Source organism: Vanessa cardui, chromosome 23 (assembly GCF_905220365.1).
Source record: "Vanessa cardui chromosome 23, ilVanCard2.1, whole genome shotgun sequence".
In the NCBI taxonomy this organism is placed as follows: Eukaryota; Metazoa; Arthropoda; class Insecta; order Lepidoptera; family Nymphalidae; genus Vanessa; species Vanessa cardui.
Window position 1 is genome coordinate 6,012,051 of NC_061145.1, and position 24,357 is coordinate 6,036,407.

The following is a 24,357-nucleotide window of genomic DNA, read 5'->3' on the forward strand; positions in this document are numbered from 1 at the left end:
TCCACTGTATATACATTGTCATCTGCTTGGAAAAAATACTAACTGACGTTCAATATAATCTAAAAATGTAGACACTAAGAGATGATTTTACAAAATTAATTTCGTATGGGTTCAATGAGGATGAAAGTTTAGTATTGAAAATGTTCATTTCCAATATTAGAAATAACGAACTCGATTTGTGTTTATAATCAAACGGCAGTCGTTAAAGGTTTTTTGAAAGTACACAATTATCCAATTAGGATGGTAATTTAAATAAAAGTTCGTAAAATTTTTAATTTTGAAAAATACAGGATCGGTGTTTAGAAAAAAAATGTAATATTGTTTTTTTAAATTCCATCATAGATGGTGCAATAAGTCACGAAAGTTCAAATCAGGTACTTTACCATTTTAGAGGTCAGAAATATAAAAATCGATGTATTATAAGTTGTTACCGCTTATCTCAAGTAGTTTCAATGTTTCCGATGATAACTAATAGTATTGCTAGTAATTATCATACAAAAGAATCAATGAACTCACTATGTGAAATACACGCATATATTTACATTGCAAAAAATTCAACATCTCTACAATACCTAACTATATTAACGTAGAATAGATTCTCATCTAACCATTAAAATTCGAGAGATATTCGTCTATATCATGTTGCTAACGAGTCAGAAAAATCCCCGATGGCTTGCAATAAAAATGACACGTAAATCTCGAAATCTTTTAGTATTATCTGAACTCCGATGACCTCGCAATTTCAGACGATATGTATTCAGACTAAAAGAAGTAAAAATATTTACCACAGTATGCGGAATTAGTGTTTTGTTCATCTCTCAAATAACCGACCATCTAACCAGTTGGCTGTTATTATACTGCCTTGTATTCGATTCATTTATTTGGGCTGTGGCCGTGTTCTCGACTTTGTGCGCGTTTAAATTTAACAAAACGATTATTGCCATAGCCTAATTCCTTATTACGTCAGCAATCTGCCCGTAAAAGTCCTGTCAAAATCGGTTCAGCCTTTCCAGAGAATAGCCAGAAAACAAACAGATATACAATAATTGAAAATTTTTAATTCGGTATATGTAACGTGTATAAATACATATACATTTAGTAAAAGCGATTATTTTAATATTACAAACAGACACTTTTGCTATTATATGTATGGATGATAAAACTAATAAGTATAAAAAATCATGTACAGAAAACATTGGTTTATAAGTAGCCTATAATCTAAATGATAACAGGTAAATAAACTTGGGGTTAGATTTCGTTCATTTTACGCAGAACCAATATTTCGTTAATTGTATTGGAAAAGATTGAATACTGAGTAACTTGCCAGTTATTCTAGATAGACTGTACATTGTAAGCCCGTGATAGTTTTAAATTTTAAATGTAAGAGGGCGATCAAAAAGTGCTCGATAGAATCTTCTGGAATAAATTATACTCAGATGTTTGATATAAGATTACAAACATAGGTACCGTTAGCAAAACAGGATAAATTTTCAATGTTAAGGTGAGTCAAGGTGAAGATATAATTTACAGATAAGTATTCTATGTTTTTTTTTAGGTTTTGATAAGACGAAGTCTTTATCAGATATTGAATACACCATCATAGGTAAAGTCCAAATGTTAGGGTAGATTATACCGAATGGCGGCATTGAAACAATAAATCGCACGCTGGCAGCGTTCCAAGATGATCTCGAAGATCCGAGCACTTACCATAAAAACGAGGGATAGTCACAAAATTGATATTAATATCAGTTCCAAACACATCAGCAAAAACAAATTCAGTATCTTATAAATCTTTAACTTCGTATTGTGTTTTATAACAAGTTCCCCCCACTTCTAAAATATCTTGCCTCGCTTAAATTATCGTCTTCTTTTATTTTTAAAATATGTGCGTTCGATTTTCGAATGTTCGAAAGTTTTAAAAATACATTCGAAATTTGAACGTTCGAACATTGTTTGAAATTCATGTTAGTGAAGTAAAAATATTTTTCTTATTGTTAAATAATATTCAGCTAGCTAAGTGTGTAATATACGTGTACTACACACACTTGGTTGCGCTGCACGCACACAGAGTAGTAGAGACAGAATCGTAGCGTGCCTTGATGCCGCCCCCTATAAATAATTGTTTGGGGGCCCTTAGGAACGGTAAAGATTTCTCACAAAAGTAATTGCATTAAATTAAAATAAATATTTATTTATCATATTAAATTCATCTTAATTCATTCATATTAATTTCACTCAAAAATTCATCTATCTATTATAATCATGATTTTCTGTGTGTGTTAATTATATCTTTCTGTCATCTGTCTGTTACTTAAGTGCGTTTGGGGCCCTCGTAGCCCGGGGGCCCCGTATAATTGACACGACAGATACGGCAGTAGCTACGCCTCTGAGTAGAGAGTAGAGAACAGTGTAGAATTTATTTAAAATAACGTCATCCCGTTGGCCGTGACGGCATACGATTCAGACTTACCCGAAGGTCCGAAATGTTAAAACTAATTTCGTAACTAGGTATTAAGTGTAAGGGCGTCGAATGGAAATTTTTGTTATGGACGAAGTCACCACAAGAACAATTTTTTTGTTGTTTCATCATTAGAATGATGTCATGCATCTGTGTGCGTAAGAGAAACTCAATAACGCGAACGCGCCTTAATCCGTTTAATCTTTCGTACTAAACAAAGGGTCTTTATGCAAAGAAATCTTTACTTAATTTTTTTAATCATGTCTGTCAATTATATAAAATATTTGTATCTTTTTATAGTGTTATAAATAGCTCTAACTGGAATAATCATTACATAGTATAAAACAAAGTCGCTTATCGCTGTCCCCCTATGTGATTATTAAAATTAGGCAACAGATTTTGATGTGTTTTTTTTTTAATAGATAGTGTGGTTCGAGAGTAAGGTTTATGTATATTATACAAATCCAATAACAACAAAAACAACAACAACAGCCTGTAAATTCCCACTGCTGGGCTAAAGGCCTCCTCTCCCTTTGTGGAGAAGATTTGGAACATATTCCACCACGTTGTTCCAATGCGGGTTGGTGGAATTCACATGTGGCATAATTTATATGAAATTTGTCACATGCAGGTTTCCTCACGATGTTTTCCTTCACCGCTGAGCACGAGATTAATTATAAAGACAAATATCCAATATATGAAAGAAATAAGAAAAAATGTGCAATTTATGTATATAGTATATAGTGTATACTAATATCAGCAGTGCACTCGGGGCGGGTCGCTAGTTAAAAATAAATCAAAATTTCACATAAAACAATAAAAGGGTTTTTCATAAGAACACATTTAATGTATAAAATGAATTCTAAATTATTCGCATATTTCTCAATTAATAGAAATAAAATTCTGCAATGAAGCGAAATGAATATTAAAATAAAATATTCAGGAATTTTCTTGATAGCAATTTGCATGCATTTGATCATCTCTATGTAATTAAGTACTTCATTCCATTACGATAATTAGAAAAGGGAAAGTTACAGCTTATAAATATCAGTTGGACTAAGTCCAGAACCTTTGAAAAGGTTTACAGGTCATTGAACTACGCAGTCCGAATGCTGGTTGTCGGATACACAAGTAACAGGATTTTATCCTACACTCGCTATTTCTTCAGGATGTCTTTCTTTCTCATCGAGCACGATATGAATAGTAAACATAAATTAACACGTGAAAATTTAATGGACCGTGCTTGGGTTTCAACCCGCAACAACAATAAGAACAGCCTGTAAATTTCCCACTGCTGGGCCTCTCCCTTTGAGGAGAAGGCTTGAAACATATCCACCACATTGTTCCATTGCGGGTTGGTGGAATACATATGTGGCAGAATTTGTATCAAATTAGACACATGCAGGTTTCTTCACAAAGTTTTCCTTCAACGCCGAGCACGAGACGACTTATAAACACTAATTAAGTATATGAAGTGGAGCTTGCCTAGGTTTGAACCCGCAATCATCGGTTAGTCAGATGCACTCGTTCTAACCACTGGGCAACCAATCTCGGCTCTATCCACAATATAGGAATAATAACAAGATAATTACTTAAAAAAAACTTAGTTCAACTCGTTAATCTAAATGATTTTGTAAATGTAAATTGTTTCTGAGTTGTTTATGTGTTCGTTTAAAGAGTCAAAGGTGCGAGGTTCAACAAACAACATAGTATATACATTACTATATTTTTCGATAATGTATAATATCTATACTAATATTATAAATAGATAAAATTTGTCGGTTTCTATGTAGACGGTTATCTATGTAACTAATAAACTTATTAAAAAATATCGGTAGAAAGCTTGTTTATTCTTGATTGCTATCATCATCAACAACCTGTAAATTCCCATTGTTGGGCTAAAGGCTTCCTATCCCTTTGAGGAGAAGGTTTGGAATATATTCCACCACGCTGTTCCAATGCGGGTTGGTGGAATACACATGTGGCAGAATTTCTATGAAATTTGTCACATGCTGGAATTATAAAGACAAATTAAGCACACGAATCAGCGATGCTTGCCTGGGTTTGAACCCGCAATCATCGGTTAAGATGCACGCGTTCTAACCACTGGACCATCTCGATTCCTTGATTGATATAGGGTATATAATTTATGTGATATTAACTTCTTTATTAAGAAATTGCACTCGTGCGAAGCGAAGACGGGTCGCCGATTTTTAATAAAGTTGAAATTCTCTGTAATATCATTGTTAGTGCCGATGTAGGTACCGAAATATTTTTAAATTATTTCAAATAAATTATTTTTATTACAGACAAACATTAGATGTGATGTTTAGTTCTATTCAAATTAAACAATCATTTGAATTTGAATTTTAAATTGAAATGATCCTTGTTTAGGATTTGAACGTTAAGTGAATTATAAATAAGTCCAGAAAAAACTAGTCATAAATCAATATATATGGGCACGTGTGTCGTTTGTATAGAATATATTATATTCGCCATCTTTTTTTATTTTTTTTTAGTATATTAAAGATGAATAAAACTATTAAATATTACGTTACCCTCTAAATCTATACTTCTATACTTATATTATAAATGGGAAAGTAACTCTGCCTGTCTATCTGTCAAACCAAAGCACTGAACCGAATTCAATAAAATTTGATATGAAACAAACTTGAGGCCCAAGGAAGGATACAGGCTACCTTTTTTCCTTTCACGACAACCCACTAAAACGGAAACGAAGCCGCGGGCGACAACTACTAACTTATAAGTGACTGACTTAATACACGAGTGACGAGCTTGTAAGGCGGATCCCGATTCCCTATGTTCAAACTATTCTAGCCGTTTAAATGCTTGATTGGGAACTTTTGTCTATATTACAAATTTTCCGCTCGGAGTATAGAAGTTTGAAGTGTAAGCGTGCCTGAGTTGTGTTTGCCACTTGCCGTTTCATTCGATTATGAGTATGAGATGATGGAACCACTATAGTATCTCCTTCTTTAATTATGGGTATCGTGGCAGAAATCAGGATGTGATGGTCGTAATGAACTAGTGCTGTGAGAACATAATAATAACCAAAAAAGGTCACTAACTGCAATAGTTGTATCGCTATTAGCTATTGAGACTTTTTCTAGATATAATGTATACATATTATGTAGTGGAAAAAAGACTCAAGACAACCAAAAGTAAAACAAAACTAAAAATAACACGAAAATTTAAATATGTTTAATTAAGCAATTTGTATAAATTACCGAAAGTAAGAATGCGGAAACAAGAGTTAATATAATGATCTACTTATAAAGCTAAATATGGAAATATCATAGCAACTTATGGAAACATATAAAATAAAACAGGCCAAGTACGACTCGTATTCATGGTCTAAGGGTTTCGTACAATAACAGTGATTATGAAACAACTGACGTATCATGTGATACTTCTGTCTAGACTCCATATAGATATTATATGGGGAACAATCTTAAAGTTTCAGATTTTTGTTATTACTATTGTTCATGACAGATGATTTCTTTGAAAATTATGTACACCATTAAAGGATGTTGTCGACTTAGTCAAAATTTCATGATTAAATTAAATTGATGATACATGATACTGATTCGAAATGTATTATGAACATAGATTATTAACCACAACAACTAAACTATGAATAACCCCCATCGACGACTACTACTTCTATACTTCTCTATTATATACTTAATCTTTGGAGTTGAAATCCACCATTTGGTCAAGGAACCCTAAAAAATAAACTTAAATATCTTTAGCACGAATTTTTCCAATAAGTTGAGATAAGGTATCTATTTTTATCCTATACGTAAACAAAATATAGTTTGTTTATTCGTAAGTATTAAAGTCCAAAAATATCTTCCATTGAAATGTCTTCCTTTAGAAATACTTGTGTTTCGTTATAAAGCAATGTCCTCGTAGTTCAAACTATAAAATAAATAATATGAAATCCTTTGTTCTACACCAGTAACAGCTACTAGTATCAAGTTGAGCCAGGTGCGCGGATTGAAGTCGTTAAAGTTATCTTTGCAAATACGAAATAAGATGAGCCATCTGATACGGATGTCTTATTTGAGATAATATGCTTGCAAATTAGAGAGTTACACATTATTGCCAATACCCTAATACATTATTTGTCAAAATCGTCACCAGGTATCATCTTGAATTTAATGTCGTAAACTTTTACACTGTATCATTAATTACAGTTTTCTAATATTACTTGTTTCCCAAACACAATGTAATGTATTAATTTAGTCTTAAAAATATTCAAATCTTTGAACAGCTTAAATAGATGCCAAAAATATCAAGATTGTACCAACACTGTTACGTTTGTAGTCAACACGAATATTACCATGGGCACGTATGAGATAGCTTTTATATATTTCAAATAGGTACAGAATGAAAAAAGGACTAGGTGATAGTAAATTGTAACAACAGACCGTAATAAAAATAAACAATCCGTCACACACGATATTATCATGTCTTTGTTCTTTTGTTTTTTGTTGCTTTTTGTAGACTAAGTAGTATATAGAGTGATTTTTGTCAGGAATTCCTTTTTTAAAATTGTATTCGATACTTTTTTTTCATTATTCTAAACACTGTCATCAGCCGTGACGATAACGCCTACCTACCCACAAATGACCAAAAATATAAAAAGATAAAACCTGAAATATTGAATATAAAAGCACGAAGTTATTCTTCTTAATTAATAATAAGCTGGAGGCGTGTCAAAGGAGACACAACTGATAAACTAGACAATGCGGTTGAGTTGTCATATCTTGAAAGCCCACGACAAGGGTTCTATTTCAAGCATAATGTTTGAGGTTTATGATCCTTCACACTTTGGTATTATTCATATATATAATATATATCTATACCTACGTATCATTTTTATTTGACATAAGGAACTAAAACATAACCAGAAACAGTTTATGTTTTTATTTTCGTTGAGTATATGCGTAACTTAACTTCCATGCCTCATGCCGATATTTCGCCATGAAGCAGTGTGTTTTTATAAGTAAATATATCTATGAATTAAATTCCAAATTATGTCTTTGTGCTGTTTAGAAGGCGAAAACGAGGTTATATATATTTAGAATAACTACCAAAAAGAACAATAAAGCCATTTCTCGTATATCAAGCCTTAATCATTCCTAATATCTCGAATTGTGCCTGTAGTTACTGGCTCGCTTACTGAAACCGTAATACAACAAAACTGAGTACTTCTGTTCGGCAGTCGAACACAATATGATGAGTAGACTGTGTCTACTCAAACTTGCGCTGAGCCCTATCGACAAATAAAACATTTGCATATTTCGGATGAAATTCTGTCACATGCATCTTCTAAAGCAAATTGGAAAAGTGTAATGATGTATAAACTTTTTTAAGCATAACCTTTTTTATTGAAATGACGAGTACTACTTTTACCGAGCTATTGATCCGTTACTTTTTTCAAGTGTTTACCTTTAGAACTGTAGACATTAATAAATCACGAAATCAAAGTTCAATCACCCATTTTTAAATCAACATCCATCAAAACACTACTTGAACTCATAATTTATTATTAATTGGCAGTGAGTTATTCAACAAACTTGAAACTGTTAGAACTGGCAAACGAAATCCCACATATTAATTGCCAATTTGACTATTTCCCTATTTATCATTAAGGTACCGAAACTATAATCGTAGTTGTGGAACGTGCATTTGGCAATGTAATAATATTGCCACGTAAGACTTAATTGGCTTCCTATAGAAATTCAAAATAGCATTAAAGGATATTTCGTGTACGCATGAAGTACGTTCAGCAAATCTTGCATAGTTTAAGTATTTACTGTATATTAAAATTCGATTTTTAAATATGTATGTCTTAAACTTTTCGACCGACCGACGATCCAAAAAAAAAAAAAAACATCCTCGATTTCCTTTTCTTTCTAAAAAAACATCGTAACAGATTAAATATATCTGTAAAATATTTTACTCTCAAAACAAAACACTTGTCACATCTAAAATTATCATTTCCTTTCACGATGTGACTTTTTTTTTAAGATGAAAATATTCAGAGGTTATTCATAGCGCGTGGTCAACGAGTTCTCGTTAGATCTCACAATATAACTCCTTAAGAATTCATAAAGATCTCTTAGTATGCATACTAGTGAATGTAACCTTCATATCAGAACACCGGTCAAGTGCGGCTGGGTTCCTTACCGTTATGATATGTTTTTTGTCATAACATCATTACGTAAGGAAATCATTTCAAATATAAGTTCATGGCAAACTTCAACGCTATAACTATCGTCTAGGAAATTGTTATTATTGATCTTATTTATTATTTTAAATAGACGTGTTGTTTGTATCTTTGAGTTTTATTTACTGAGTTGAGTTACATAATAATTATTAACATCAAGGCCTTAATTATGTGTCAGCATTGAAATCGACATTTGAATCTACTATTTTAAACGCCATCTGTTTATATTTATTTTGCAACTTTTCTTCCAAATAACTCAGACCATGCAGTACCGTTTATTAATTTCGTTATGGAACCTAAAGAACATACTACGTAAATAGTTACTTATTAACAAATTCATACACGTAATCGATTTATAAGTACTAACAAAAACGAATAATAAAGACTTAATTACAAATCGAGACTCAATATTATAACGACAACAAATTACCTTGATGATGAAGATATCTGATGTAATGATTTATTATTTTATATTAACAATCATACATCATTACTAACGAACTCGTTAAGGTTTTTTTGTATGTATAAATATAAACATCAGAATTAGTGCTACTAACCTCAAAGATATATTTTATTATTTAAAACCGTATGGTAAGTGGTCACTTCCGTTCATTAACATTGTTATTGTAAGCAATATTATGTTTAATATTGCGTTTATATCGGCAGTGTACTTCTTACATTTGCGAACTAAATATCTTATCTTATAGTCCTGGTCTCAAAGTCCAGTTAGACCAAAATGAAGTTATTGGGATTTGTAGAGAATATTGTACAAAATCAGCTTGGATCACGGAAAAGCTTTGGTCACTCGCGTGGGTTATTTATGACAGTATTTCTATTTGAAAGTAAGAGAATATAGAATATACTTGTCTGTGCTCTACTTGTGCATTGTAATAACTAAATAATACAATAAAATCAGAATTTCATTTCAGAGAAAAAAATATTGACAAAAAACAACTAATTTTGAGAACACTGAAAATAAATTTCTACTATAATATCCTGCTTAATTTTAGACGGCACGTCAAAACGTCTCTCAAAATGTCAATCATAATTTTGAATAAACATCGAAGATGTAAAACTTATCCTGATCAATTTAAACGAGTAAATAAATAATCAACCATTACTCATTCCAAAATAAACGGGGACGATGTCATTGATATTGCCATACTGATTGTATTTATTTTATATTTTTTTCAAAAACATAAGCAGACTAATTTAAAAAATATTTTTATTGCGCAACATTGATTAGACATGACGTAAAATTGTTAAAAAGTTACAAAGATGGTCTTATATCGTCTTATATCATAAGAGAATAGTGAGTAATGACTAATGTACATATGTGTTTATGTCAGCAACTAGCAGCATCTTATGCACAGCACAGCTGCTTGTGAGAGGCTCCGTCCCCTACCTTGAACTCTTGGAACTTATCCTACCACGGTGTTAAAGATAAATATAGATTCATATAGGTAATATTCGTAAAAAGTTAGCGGTCCCAAATATCATTTCTGAAAACACGAAATTTCCAAATTTTGGCTCGTGCGTTGGTGGACAAGACAAACGACTCTGAAATCATAGATAAACAGAAATTATGACTCTGTAAATTGAATGGTACCTCCGGAATTCGAACCAATCACCAGTTCACTTGGCCATACAACAACAAAGAGTTACTAATAATTCACTCTATAATAAAAACTAAAGAGACATTAATATGAAATAAAATATAATTGATAACAAAAGTTTTACCTATCTGGCGCAATTATAACTTGCCGCTGATATCATTAATTACTTGAACATTCGGCGTATATTATGAAAACTATTTTATTTTAATCGAGATTGTCCCCTAATTATTGCGCATTAATAAAACTTACATGTGCTTAATTTGTATTTATAATTCATCTCATGCTCTATGAAGGAAAACATCGCGAGGAAACCTGCAAGTGGTGAATTACCATTACCGACCTTAGGAACTGAGCCCCTGTTACTGCAGTCCCCTGTGCCTGTAGTTTTATTGACTTAATCACCTTTCAAACCGGTACCCAACAATAGTAGAGCTGCATCGTTGTAGAAGATAAATAGTTTGGGGTAGGCACTTAAACTGGCTTGCGCATAGTTCTGCTATCAAAAATTGTGATTCAACGGGGAAATGCTGCTAGCATATTTGCCACCATTCCACGCGGTCAAGATTTATATAGGAACTAGTTTCAGTTCATATTTGTATATATTTAAGCATTTAATGTTGTTAATTCTTATGTTAATAAAGTTTTTTTAGTAAAACGCCATTGTATATCTATTACAGTACACCGAACACTAACTAACATAGCACATACAAGTGCCATATCAAAATTAATATATTACATAACAATCAGTATATGAATATCTCTAATCACAAAATGACACTATCAGTTATTATTTTAGAAAATACAGAGACTTATTATTGATCTACACGTATGTATATATTTAAATACATATGTCATTTTAATCTATATGATTTACGAATTTATCGACACTATCATGTCAAGATATATCTTCAAGATCTATGATATATTTTTTAATATCATCATGACAGTGACGTACTGATATTTCCTGTACATTCGTCCGCATAAAATTTGCAAGTACAAAAATATCGACACGTGTACATATATAATATATATAAATATGTGTGTCTGAAAGCATATTATGAATAAAGAAACATTTTTATTGTTCGTTTATTCATTTAGGCACTAGACCAAAGTGTAAGACAAAATAAATAATTTATAATTAGAAACATACACTTCCAACAGAAAAAATCTGATTAGTTTCTTTAGTCGGTTCTTCCCAAGTCTGGGGTATTTATTTCCAAACGAGAGGAAAAATGTAGAGAATCACTAATAAGTTCTATGCTAAATAAATAAATAAATATTAGACATCACATACTTTAGTTACTCTGATCCCACTGTGAGTAGCTAAAGCACTTGTGTTATGGAAAATCAGAAGTACGATGGCACCACAAACACCCAGACTCAAGACAACATAGAAAACTAATCAACTTATATCTTCTTCATTCTTCATCAACTCCGCAATCGAATCCGGGATCTTAGACTGGCGTACACATGAAAACCGGTGTACACCACAACCACGGAGGTCGTCGAAGTTCTATATTCGTTATAGATATTTTATTTTGAATTTGCTGTGGACTACCGTAATAACTATATATTAAGGAATAAAGTAACAAATATAATGATTAAAGTTATTCAATATTCTGAGTATAGGTACTTAACCTTTACTCAGAATATTTAATGAGAATTGGCTTATAAATGACTGACACGTGCAAATAGGTTTTAATCAGTTTTCAACTTTGACGGTAAACGGTTATATAAAATATTCTTTATATATAAAATATTTCATATAAAATTAAGCGTAATCTATAGTTCGATTCCAATTTAAACTGCATTAATCTGGATAACATTGCATTCTGATTTATGACATTTGACAGCATATCTGATTAATGCATTTTTTTATTGTATTACAAAATATTTTACCTGAGATCTGATCGAGAAGAATTCAAATATATTCAACTAGCGGCTCGTCCCGGATTCGCATGGATAGAATTATTTTTTTTATATAAATAAAAAATAATAAAAAAGTGTATTGTCTACTCCCTGGATGCTTGATTTTTGCGAAATGTTTCACATTTGTCGTTCTAGTTTAACTTATTTACACAAAAACTTAATAAATTTTATACCTAAACCTTCCTTATAATATATCACTTCGTCTATTAGTAAAATCCGTTCAGCAGTTTTAGAGTCTACCGCGAACATACAGATGGACGCGGCCTTTGTTTTGTAATATGTAGTGATAGTGTGTTTGCTTCATTGTAGATAATGAGAAACCAGTTTCGAATTACAGATTGGACAAAAAAATTATTAGATTTAGGGCTTTTTCCTTGCAATTAAGTAGGTAAGTAGTACCTAACTAGGTACTAAGTACCATTTGCTCATTACTTATTGCACCGCAGTGCTCAGTACCTATTATTGCTCTAGTTTGAATCGTGAGAGAGCTAGTATGATTCCAGGCACAAGGGACTTAACTACTTAGTTTCCGATGTTATACATAGCAAAGATAAGAAATGGTTAATATGTCACAGTCAATATCTCTAGATAATGGATCACGTACCTTCAAGTAGCACTAGCAACCGCATACCTATCACTACATAGTATAAAACAAAGTCGCTTTCTCTGTCCCTATATCTCTATGTATGTTTAAAATTTCGCAACAGATTTTGATTAATAGAGTAATTCAAAAGGGTTTTGTACATAATACATGGACAATTTAGTAAAGAAATTATAACTTTAGAAGTTTGTGATGTAACGTTGTCAACAAAATCTGTAGTATATTCAGTATATTGACTTTATTCGGTATATTGTAAATAAAATAAAATACAGTACAGCGACTGCGCGTAAAGCCTGATCCTTCACCTGAAGTCCATGCGAATAAATAGGAATCCAATTTAATATATGTATGTGTGTTTATACATATGTTATACTACGTGGACTACATATGTATGGAATATATTTTATCTCACATAATCAAAGCACATCGATCGTTTTGCTTCATTGTTATTACTGGATTCGTTGAAACATCCCGAGTATTATTTCTAATAGTTGAGAAATCTGATACGGCAAAGATCGTTATGCATTTTTAAGAATAATATTTATTTTATAGATATCGGGTTTTCTACTATAACAACAACAACAGTCTGTAAATTCCCACTGCTGGGCTAAAGGCCTCCTCTCCTTTTGAGGAGAAGGTTTGGAACATATTCCACCACGCTGTTCCAATGCGTGTTGGTGGAACATACATGTGGCAGAATTTCTATTAAATTTGTCACATGCAGGTTTCCTCACGATGTTTTCCTTTACAGCTGAGCACGAGATGAATTATAAAGACAAATTAAGCACATGAATCAACGGTGCTTGGCTGGGTTTGAACCCGCAATCATCGGTTAAGATGCACGCGTTCTAACCACTGGGCCATCTCGACTCTTTTTTCAGTTCAGTTCAAGTTTGAACTGAACGTTAATAAAATATAATAGGTGCAGCACGTGAATGTATAGAATACTGTGATATGTGTTTCATCAACGATTGATACGTTGATAATGCAATTTAACTAAACAAATACGAAATTCTATTAATAATAAATTCAATAAATGTGAATGAATTTATGTACGTACGTTTTTATAACCGGTTTAAGATCAACTCAGAGTAGCGTGTAACTGAAAACAATAGCAGATACATACGTGTAATTGTAACTAAAGAGTTACAATTACACGTATGTATCTGCTTACAACACAACTTAAAACATACGCTGGTTTACCTAAACCACGCGCTCAATATTTTTTGTGAGAATTGCTAAATGGACATATGATAATTGTCGTTCTTAAAAGTAATGATGATGATATAACCTACCTCTTTTTATATTTGTATTCCTTTAAGAAAAAAAGATATAGAAAGGCCGCCTCTTGTGAATCTTTCCTAATCGTGTCTTTACGTCTCAAAAATCATAATCAAAATCAAAATACACTTTATTCAAGTAAGCTTTCATTCAAGCACATTTGAATCGTCAATTAACAATTAAGTGAAGCCGGTTCAAAGTAGGTTCGGAGAGTAGATACTACCGAGAAGAACCGGCAAGAAACTCAGTAGTTACTCTTTTTTAACATTTAAAAAATACAGTCATGTTAGTTAATACAATTATATAAATTAATATAATTAATATGATTTATTTACTGGTGCACAATAAAGAGTATTTTCATTTCATTTATGTCTCTAAGATTGTAGGATTATTTTATCAACCATTGTTAAATAGCGTTGCCATTAAGCGATGTATACCTTCGTTTGTGAGACTGGCTTCCTAATAGCTATCAAGCTTTGTTGTGCTAAAAACCTCCACGCAACGTTTTAATACCCAAAATGTGATTTAATAGCGCAACCGGATAAGTGTCATTACTATAGGAATTAACACCATAGTTAATACAAAAGAACGTCTAAGGGTAGAGGCGGGATGGCCCAGTGGTTAGAACGCGTGCATATTAACCGATGATTGCGGGTTCACAGCTAAGCACAGCTGAATATTCATGTGCTTAATTTGTGTTTATAATTCATCTCGGCCGTGAAGGAATCGTGAGGAAACTGCATGTGGCTAATTTCTGGCATTTGAAATAATATGTTCCAAGCCTTCTCCTGAAACCGGAGAGGAGGCCTTAACCCAGCAGTGGAAATTTACAGGCTGTTGTTGTTTTTGCTTGTTATTGTCTAAGGGCGTTTTAGAAAATATTGATAGTTTGGCCTTTGAATTAAATAGAAACGATTTGTTACAGATTAAAGTATCGTGTAATTGATTACCTTAAGCAGGTTTAACTAAAACTTAATAATCGATTCAAAAGTCATTCATTCCTGCTGCGTTGTTTTATACAATAGTGATTCTATGTACGTAAAAGGTCATGCGAATCAATACGTCCGTACAAAACAACGTCTTAAGGTGGAGTCACATCTATCAGTAAGCAAATTGCGATTCGATTTACGCACATAAAAATGCTGAGATGGCCCAGTGGTTAGAACACGTGCATCTTAACCGACGATTTCGGGTTCAAACCCAGGCAAACCACTGAATATTCATGGGCTTCATTTGTGTTTATAATTCATATCGTGCTCGGCGGTGAAGGAATACATCGTGAGTAAACCTTCATTTGTCTAATTTCAACGAAATTCTGCCACATGTGCATTCCACCAACTCGTATTGGAACAGCGTGGTGGAATATGTTCCAAACCCTCTCCTTAATGGAAGAGGAGGCCTTATTCCAGCAGTAGGAAATTTACAGGCTATTACTTTATTTTACTTCACATGAAAAAGAAATATTGATACTTCAAATTAGTAATACAAATCTACATTTAACAACAAAATTACTTTTTTAATTATTCAAATATCATTTGATAGTACTGAATTCCATTCATTATTTATCCATTACATTGCCAGTTGTCAAATTGAAGTACGGGAAAGATCTCGAATATGATGAAGATGAGTATTGATTTGATACAGGGATGGGGTATTACTGTTCAAATGACACGAGCCTTCGCTGCATCTAAGAAGAAGGTTTGAATGAAATGTAAAGCTAATATTAGTTCGGCATGAAACTCAACACTTTTTAGCCAATTTGTAAATTTATACCATTAAAAATATTTTATTAAATAAATATAAGCAGTGTGTTTCTACCTTAACACAAGATAAAAATATTTACGTCACTTCAACAAAAAAAAAGTGAATTTTAAATAAACTTCATTGTACAACTAGTATTCAAACTATATTTTTACTTCGTTAAATAAATTGTTTATTCAAATACATATATTGTCTTTACACTTGTACGACGTTTATATTGATACTTAACCTTTGAAATATACATAAGACTATTAGACATCCATCCAAGCCAAGCTATACAATATTCCGTACATTATGTACAGTCAGAGTAAAAAAACCTTCGTCAGTTTTCAAATTCATTCCTTTATCAAGTCTTAAGCTCTTAGTACCTTTTGAATCTAAACATCAAATCACTGCGACGCAATATGTCATTCTCGATCGGTAAAGCAGATTATCGCTCAAACTGAGCACACGAAAATAGATCTTAAGGTGACGAACTATTTTTTACCCCGACATACAGGTCGCATGTAGGTTTCTTATATTGTAACATTATATAAAACCTTATTTCGTGATCTATTTTTAAAACGTCAAGTGAGAACCGCAAAAGCAGACATTACACGTTGACTACCGTAACATATATGGTTATGCCTGTAATAACATTGGCTCAATCACTCTTCAAACCAGTACGCAAAAACACAGAACATTATTTGGCAGTATTATACCAGATGGACGATCCAGGCTACCACTGACAGAGAATCATAAAATAAAGGAGTTTTTTACCTTTATTTATATAACAATATATAAAATCATGTAACGTGGTACGCCGACGGATCTGTTTCATCATGTACCGTCATGATATTTAAATTATTAATGACGATTATTTGTATATGTATAAATTGTCTTATCAGTTCCACTCGGCGGAAACACATTTCTAATAAGTATATTTACATTTAAACCTTATATTATACGAAATTGGAATCGTGGTAGAATATGTTCCAACCTTCTCCATAAAGGGAGAGGAGGCCTTAATTCAGCAGTGGGAAATTTACGGGCTGGTGTTGTTATTATTGTTGTTGTATTATACAAAGCAACTCTGTCTGTCTGTCCGATGCTCTTTCACGACTCCTGAACCGAAACTATGTAGCAAGTTTGCACTCTTAGGAACGTATGCGACTTTTAATATCTAGTAAGACGACCAAACACTAAAACACGAGCCACGAATGCCAACTAATTAAATATAATCCTACAAAATAATGATTCAATAGTTTATCATTATATTCTATAAATAAAAATTTTAACGAAAAGAAAAACCGACTTCAAACAAAATACTATTTTAAAACAAATAAATATGCATTAAAATGTAATAAAAATAATTGCGTATTCAACACATTTTTAGAGACCTCCTAGGTAAAATGAAATGAAAAATATTAGACTACCTAAAAGTCGATTTACGATAATATAACGTAGTTATAGTTATTGTTATAGATGGAGCCCGTGTCAGCCAAGAAAACCCTCCTTTTAATCCGCTAACCTCCTCCTTTTTGAAGTCGGTTGATAAAACAAAGTCGCTTACCACTGTCTGTCCCTATGTATGCTTAGATATTTCAATTACGTAATGAATTTTGTAGCGCATTTTTTATAATAGATAGAGTGATTCGAGAGTAAGGTTTTTATATATTACATGGACAATATAGTTAAGAAACACTACACTTTTAGGTGTTTCTAATGTGATGTCGTAAATATACATTTTGTAGAATATTTAGTATCAGTATTGCACCCATGTGACGCGGGGCGAGTCGCTAGTATTAAACTGTGAATATATTAACTTTTAACACATATGAACTGGCTTTCTTAGTGACGATGATGAAATTCTAGAAATATGTACTAAAATTGATTGTCATAAAATTAATATACACATAAACGTTGACAAAAGATAAACATCGGTCAGGATCGTTTTATAATGTATGAGATAATTTTGATTATTACTATAAAATAAATAATAATTTCATCTGAAACATAATTATCTTTTGTTTCGAAGTTTTAATTATAAATGAGTGACGGGTAATTAAAAGTAATTAAGGAATTTAACAATGCATAATTTTTCAATTTGTAGCTATTATAATAAATTATATATTTATTATATACTATTAACGTTACAAGTTGTAACGTTGTAACTTACAACGTAACTTCATGAAAGAAAGAAATTATAAACGAATACTAATATATGACCTCTATAGATTGCCTAAAAGAATATTAAGTTAAATCTTGGATACGATTTTACAAGTTTAGTAAGTTTTGACGACCTCCATGGTCGAGTGGTGTGTACACCAGTTTTCATGGGTACGCCACTCCGAGGTCCCGGGTTCGATTCCCGGCCGAGTCGACGTAGATTACCATTAGTTTTCTATGTTGTCTTGGGTATGGGTGTTTGTGGTACCGTCGTTACTTCTGATTTCCATAACACAAGTGCTTCAGCTACTTACATTGGGATCGAGAGTAATGTATGTGATGTTGTCCAATCTATAAAACAGCTTAGATGTAGCATCGGCAAAATTCGTAAAACCGATCACATCCGAATTTAGTACGCTATCTTATGTGAATATGATCTGTACACAAACGTAATAATTTCTAATATCATATGACCTAACATATATTTGTCAATTTGACATGTCGCTTTCACGAGAACCTATAGCGACGAATAGCGTCGAAATACGCGATATTTCTATTGGTTGTATAAATCGGCAGTAATCGGTTTTATTGAAATTGCCGATGCTACATCTAATTTTTGTCGTACTATACCTATTAATATATTTAAATAACTACTGTAGGCATACCCGGCATTGTCGGCGTTAATAATAAAATACAATATAATTTGTGTATACAATCAATTATCTTAGCGATCGATTGCATAGTATAGATACAGAAGTTAATGTTTGCAACGCCATCTAGTGGCGGAATACAAAATCAAAAATAAACATTAAAGTGTGTCAACTTCCATGGTGGCCCGTTGAACTGTGTCTGTCTTATCTCAAAGCAGATTATATACAGACTGTCAAGTATAAGTTGGCGTTCCTGTGGCAGCACCTGCTACACCCTTTGTCTTGCCACTTTTTTGTTTATTTTACCAATATCTCCCTAGAAAACAATTCTCTACGTCTCATTTTTAATAGATTTTGGGTAAGTTTTCTTAATAAGGCTAAATAAAATAAAGAAGATATAAATGAACAAAAAAAATAGTACGTTTTTGCCACACGCCAACATACACTTGACGCGCTATACTAACACACAGTTTTACATATTTAGACAGAACAGTGAAGTAGTTTGATTAACGTCAAACTCGAAAACTTTTATTCAATATGGAAGCGTTACACTTGGTTATTGATAATCAAAAATCTACTACCGGCTCGGAAATTAAAACCTCGGTCCTGATAAGAACCAGAGAAAACGTTTTTTTTTTTTTAATTAATACTAACGAGTTCTGTAGAATAGAATAATTTATGTAATATTTTAAATATTATATTTGCGAAATATTTTAATTTAGGTAATTTTTATAATCGGTTTAAATAAAATAAAATTCAATAATCAAAATTTTCCACGCTGGTTAAATATATTATGCTAACAGTAGGTAAGGAAACGTTGGCAATGACTAATTAAAACTGACGACATTGGATGAAAATAAATGTTTTCTCGAGATTTTTTCACGGTACTGAAATATTTTTTGTATATTTATTTTCGCTAACAAAACAAATACTAAATAGAAAATCGTTTCCTATGCGTCAGAAAATAATTTTTATCACTTTTACTCTCTTATAATACTTACTTAGTATATGACTTACTTAGTTAGTATATGATACTTTAATATATATCGTGACACTGATTGAATATAAATGACAAATATAATACTCCACTTATATTTGTGAATATTTATTAATCGTTAAAATCGTTTTATATCAACATATTTAAAAAAAGAAATCTTATTTTTATTTTTAACCTATGAAGTGAGTAGGTAGTACAGAAATTAATTAGGCGCGTTATATTAACGGAAAAATATGAAATCACTAAGTAATTCTATAAATAATCTTTAATGTCAATAATATTATTTCCTATTTACAACTATAAAAAAAAAACAATATTTTTGGTAATTTTATAATTCATGATAATTATTATAGTAACAACATAAAAGAGAAATATAATTCACGATTTATTTTTCATTGATACCTTAATAATATATTTCAGTTAGTTTATTTTATAGCTATTTTAACTTAGTGGCATCATTAAACAAATATATTAAGTAACTTTTTTTATCAATACATTTGTCATTTGGAGCTTTGCATCGGTGCATATTAAATTTAAAAAAAAACATTTTCGAACGATATTTTACGTCACAGACGTCAAATGATCGAATAGGACAATGTCAATGCTTTTATAATTTTTGAAATGGCCAATATTCTACAAGATTAATGCATGCTAGGATAGTCTATGTCCCAATGGAACTGTTTAATACTGCCACGATAAAATATACAGCAAGATTATATAAACTGATAACATTAGGTAGATATACTAAACAATATGTTTAATAAGCATTCAAGATAATCCAATACAGTAGCTGGAATGATTTTTTAATGTTAATGTTTTAGGTACACGAGATAACAATATGTAAGTTATGTATGAATGAATTGAAATTAATGTTATCCGGCATTAAAAATATTACACATCTTATCACAGATTATTAATACGAAAACGTATATATGTATATGCAGGACTTTGTACAGATAAGAAATGTTTTTGCAATTAAAAAGACATGTAATCAATTGTTTTGATAGAACCGATAAATGAAATACAATTTTTAACAATAATATCTTATTTTAAATTCCTTTATTTTGTTATATGTTTTTCATATAATAAAAAGGATAAAAAAACATTTCTTGAATATGGAATCCCCGGAAATTTTATCGACAGATCTCTCTGATTATTTAAGATAAGATACGATGTAAAGTAGTTAAATATTTGACAACTTATATTCAGCTAAAAATTATAAAACTGAATGATGTATAGCAAACTCCTTTGAGAATAAAAAAAAAATAGAATAATTCTGAAGTCTCGTATCGTAGGTATTATTACGTCGATATAACCATGAAATATTTGGTAGTATTTTTATCTTGTTTACGAGTAATAAAAAATGATTACATAAATTAATATATTAGTTGTTGAAAAAAATGTTTGATAGTGTTTTTTTTAATACAAATATCACACTTCCTTGTTAAGTACCGTTTAGGAACATGAGCTGTTTTATATTCAAACAATATACCAGGTGTGTTAAAAATATTATTTATAACCTAACCTTTGGTTAACCGAGAATATATGAAAATTAACGACTTTTTAACGGTACGATGCAACGACCTATAACAATAGTTTGAAGCTAGCAGTTGAGAGGTTTTATTTTGGCAATTTATATTGTTTGATGCAGATACCTATATCAATTTCGTGTAAAAACAATTGTTTGAACAAAAATGAATATTGCAAATATATATATTGTTGGTCACAAGCAAACTTGTTAGCATTTATTCAACGTATGATGTTCAATATTTACACTATAAATTACTTTATGTATATTAGATAAGTATATATGTATGTACTGGTTAATGTACGTATATATTTGTCAATTCGGTGTGAGTACCGTATTACTTTAAATATGTAAAAAAAGTAATATTTGATATGATTTCATAATTAATATTGTCTACTTATTATTATTATTAAGTAAACATTTAAATTATCGATTTTAATATCTAGTTTATTTTTTTTAATGACGTCATTTCTTAATAACCGTACTCAAAGATATTTTTAAGGATTAATAATTATAATATTTAACAAAAAAAGTCACATTAACCTATAGCGTGCAAATACTGTAATTCAAATGTAACGCTGAAAACTTTTTTAATACTAATTAAACAATTGTGAGACACTTACGATTTTTTTATGATGCTGTAGCCCCAGCTATTTCGAAACTTTCTTCTCCAGATGTCTTTAAAACTTTTTAATATCCAATTCACACAATTATCTCCGAAACTTGAACTAAGTTTAAATTATTTTTATCTACAATGTTAAATTCAAGTTCAAAAAACAATTCGATATATATATTTTTAAGTCACAATATTTTTAACCACCACAACACTTCACTGTGTACAATATATTTATAACCGCCATTTCATTATAAATCTTCGTATTTTCGTTTGCATAGCGATTGATTTAACAGGAGTGACACGGACGTCCATCGAACTTGGAATTCGCGTACCAACTGCCGTCTGCCGGTTCGCCGTTCGGCAGCTAGCCGCTAGGTCAGCGCTCAACGCGCACCTGTAGCTCGGCTTCTGTTTTCAAATCGCTATTTTAAAAATCGAATTTATTTTTTTAAATTTTAAAACCATTTGAATCCCAATGAAATCGATACACATCCCAATATTCAAGTTTTTTTTTCTAATATTTTTTTTTAGTAAAATCTGTAATAAAAACTGTATCCCTATAATCGTTAATCATTTACTTGTTACGAATCTTAACAATTATTATTATTAACATTTGCAATAACATGGCGCTGGAAACAGATAAGATAAAAAAAGAATGTCTTAAAGAAATATGTATAATTATTATGAAATGTTCAGATTACATTTGACGTAATTATCATATTTAAGTTTGCTATGAAACTTATGGTTTTTTCTATATGGTTCTAAAATTAAAAAATACTTAACGTAAAAGTAAAATTTAAATTTTGCCAAAAAGTATTTTTGACTAAAATTTTAAATTTTCAATTTTAAAGTTATAGATATTACAGATATGTGTAGTTTTAAATAGACTATTGTATAACTTATTGATTGTATAAAAACTTATTTCACGGTGTTTAAAACGATATAAACATGTTTTTTAACCAAAGGCAAGGCAAATTTGTTTAGATATGAACATCGATTCCAAAAGTAAATAATTAGGTATTGTAAATATTTAAACATTTATTTGGGTTTCTTTCAATAAATATAAGTGTTTGCCTGATATTAAGGTATATTTCTGCAGGCAGGTTTACTTTTTTATTACAGTTAATGAAATATCGAGTAGGTATTTAAACGCGCTACCCAATTGCTAGCTATTTACAAGAACCTATTCTTGTATTTGTCCGCTGGCTTTTTTTTGTTTTGAGAGGAAGTTTTTGAGTTTATTATTTTTCTACCACGCTCATGGTGATTTTCATTCGACAAGCAAGTTTGGCAAGACAACGCAAGGCGGCTGGTAAGAGCTGGATGCGAGTAGATGAAGATAGATCACAGTGGCGTACTTTTGGAGAGCCCTATGTCCAGCAGTGGATGAATAAAGGCTGATGATGATGATGATGATGATGAAGCAAGTTTGTTCTAAAAATATTTTTCTTCACGGAACCAAGAGATGAATAGACCAATGGACTTTTTTTAAGGAAGGACTTATGGAAATGCTCAGTGATGATCCCTTAAGTATCCTCTCTTGTTCCACCACTGAAAGCCTATAGAATTAAAATCAATATCGAGGAACATAAAAAAGGTTCAATAAAATGCTTACGATTTATTCTATCAAAAGGAGCTTTAGGTTTATAATTCGTTGAATACAAACAAAATAATTCAAGGAACTTAACCAATTTCCAAAGCCCTTAATTAAAGGGCAGTCAAGTGGTCACAAAACATGCGATATCAATATTAGTGAACCGTTATCACATACAAAACAATCTTTTAACAAACGACTATTCGTAACAGATTAAAATAATAAAGTCATAAAGTCATTCGAAATAAAAATTAACAGCCTTAAAAGAAGTTATTAAAAAATATATTACTTTTTTAATTATAGAAATTTTAATTCCATTTTCAAATTTTGTTTTGGAGAATATGTTCCTCATACAATAGATGTTATGAAGACAGAGAAAGAGAGAGAGAGAGAGGGTGAAAAGAGACAGATAGATACTACGATTAAAAATATATGTTTTATCTATTTATTTTTTTGATGTGGGAGTATTCTTATAAGGTTCATTTTGTATGTTAATGCTTTAATCCCAATTGTTATCAAAACGTTTATGACATTTATCTTGAAACTTTTCGTGGACAAGGCATTTCGTGAAAACAGTATGTGACAAATAAAAAAACGCTATCAGTTAAAATGACGTAGGAAATTATCTTTTACTTTTATCAAACATAAAAAACTCGAATGTAAATTAAGTGTTACTGTGTACTAACAATAGATAAACATTCCTATACTTTATCTAGTGTCCTTAATCTGTGACCCGTTACGTAATTATTTATAGTTCTATTAGTTGAACGAATGATTGGAATCCAATATTATTTAAAAAAGAGATATAACATTTTAAAACAACGCATACAAAATATAGACAAAGATACAAAAAATATATTAAGATAAGGGTAAATAAATAATAAAATAAATAAATATGAGACAACATCACATACATTAC

At 31.1% G+C, this 24,357-nt stretch overlaps 1 protein-coding gene across 1 annotated transcript in view; it reads right to left on the reverse strand.

Annotated features, from left to right (window-relative positions):
* Window positions 1-22,215, reverse strand: part of LOC124539748 (5-hydroxytryptamine receptor 1-like) — a 163,161-nt gene extending 140,946 nt beyond the window's left edge. Inside the window, exon 1 of the mRNA XM_047117093.1 lies at window positions 21,852-22,215. The gene's annotated coding sequence lies outside the window, so the exon portion shown is untranslated. The remainder of the gene's footprint in view (window positions 1-21,851) is intronic.
* Window positions 22,216-24,357: the final 2,142 nt, after the last annotated feature.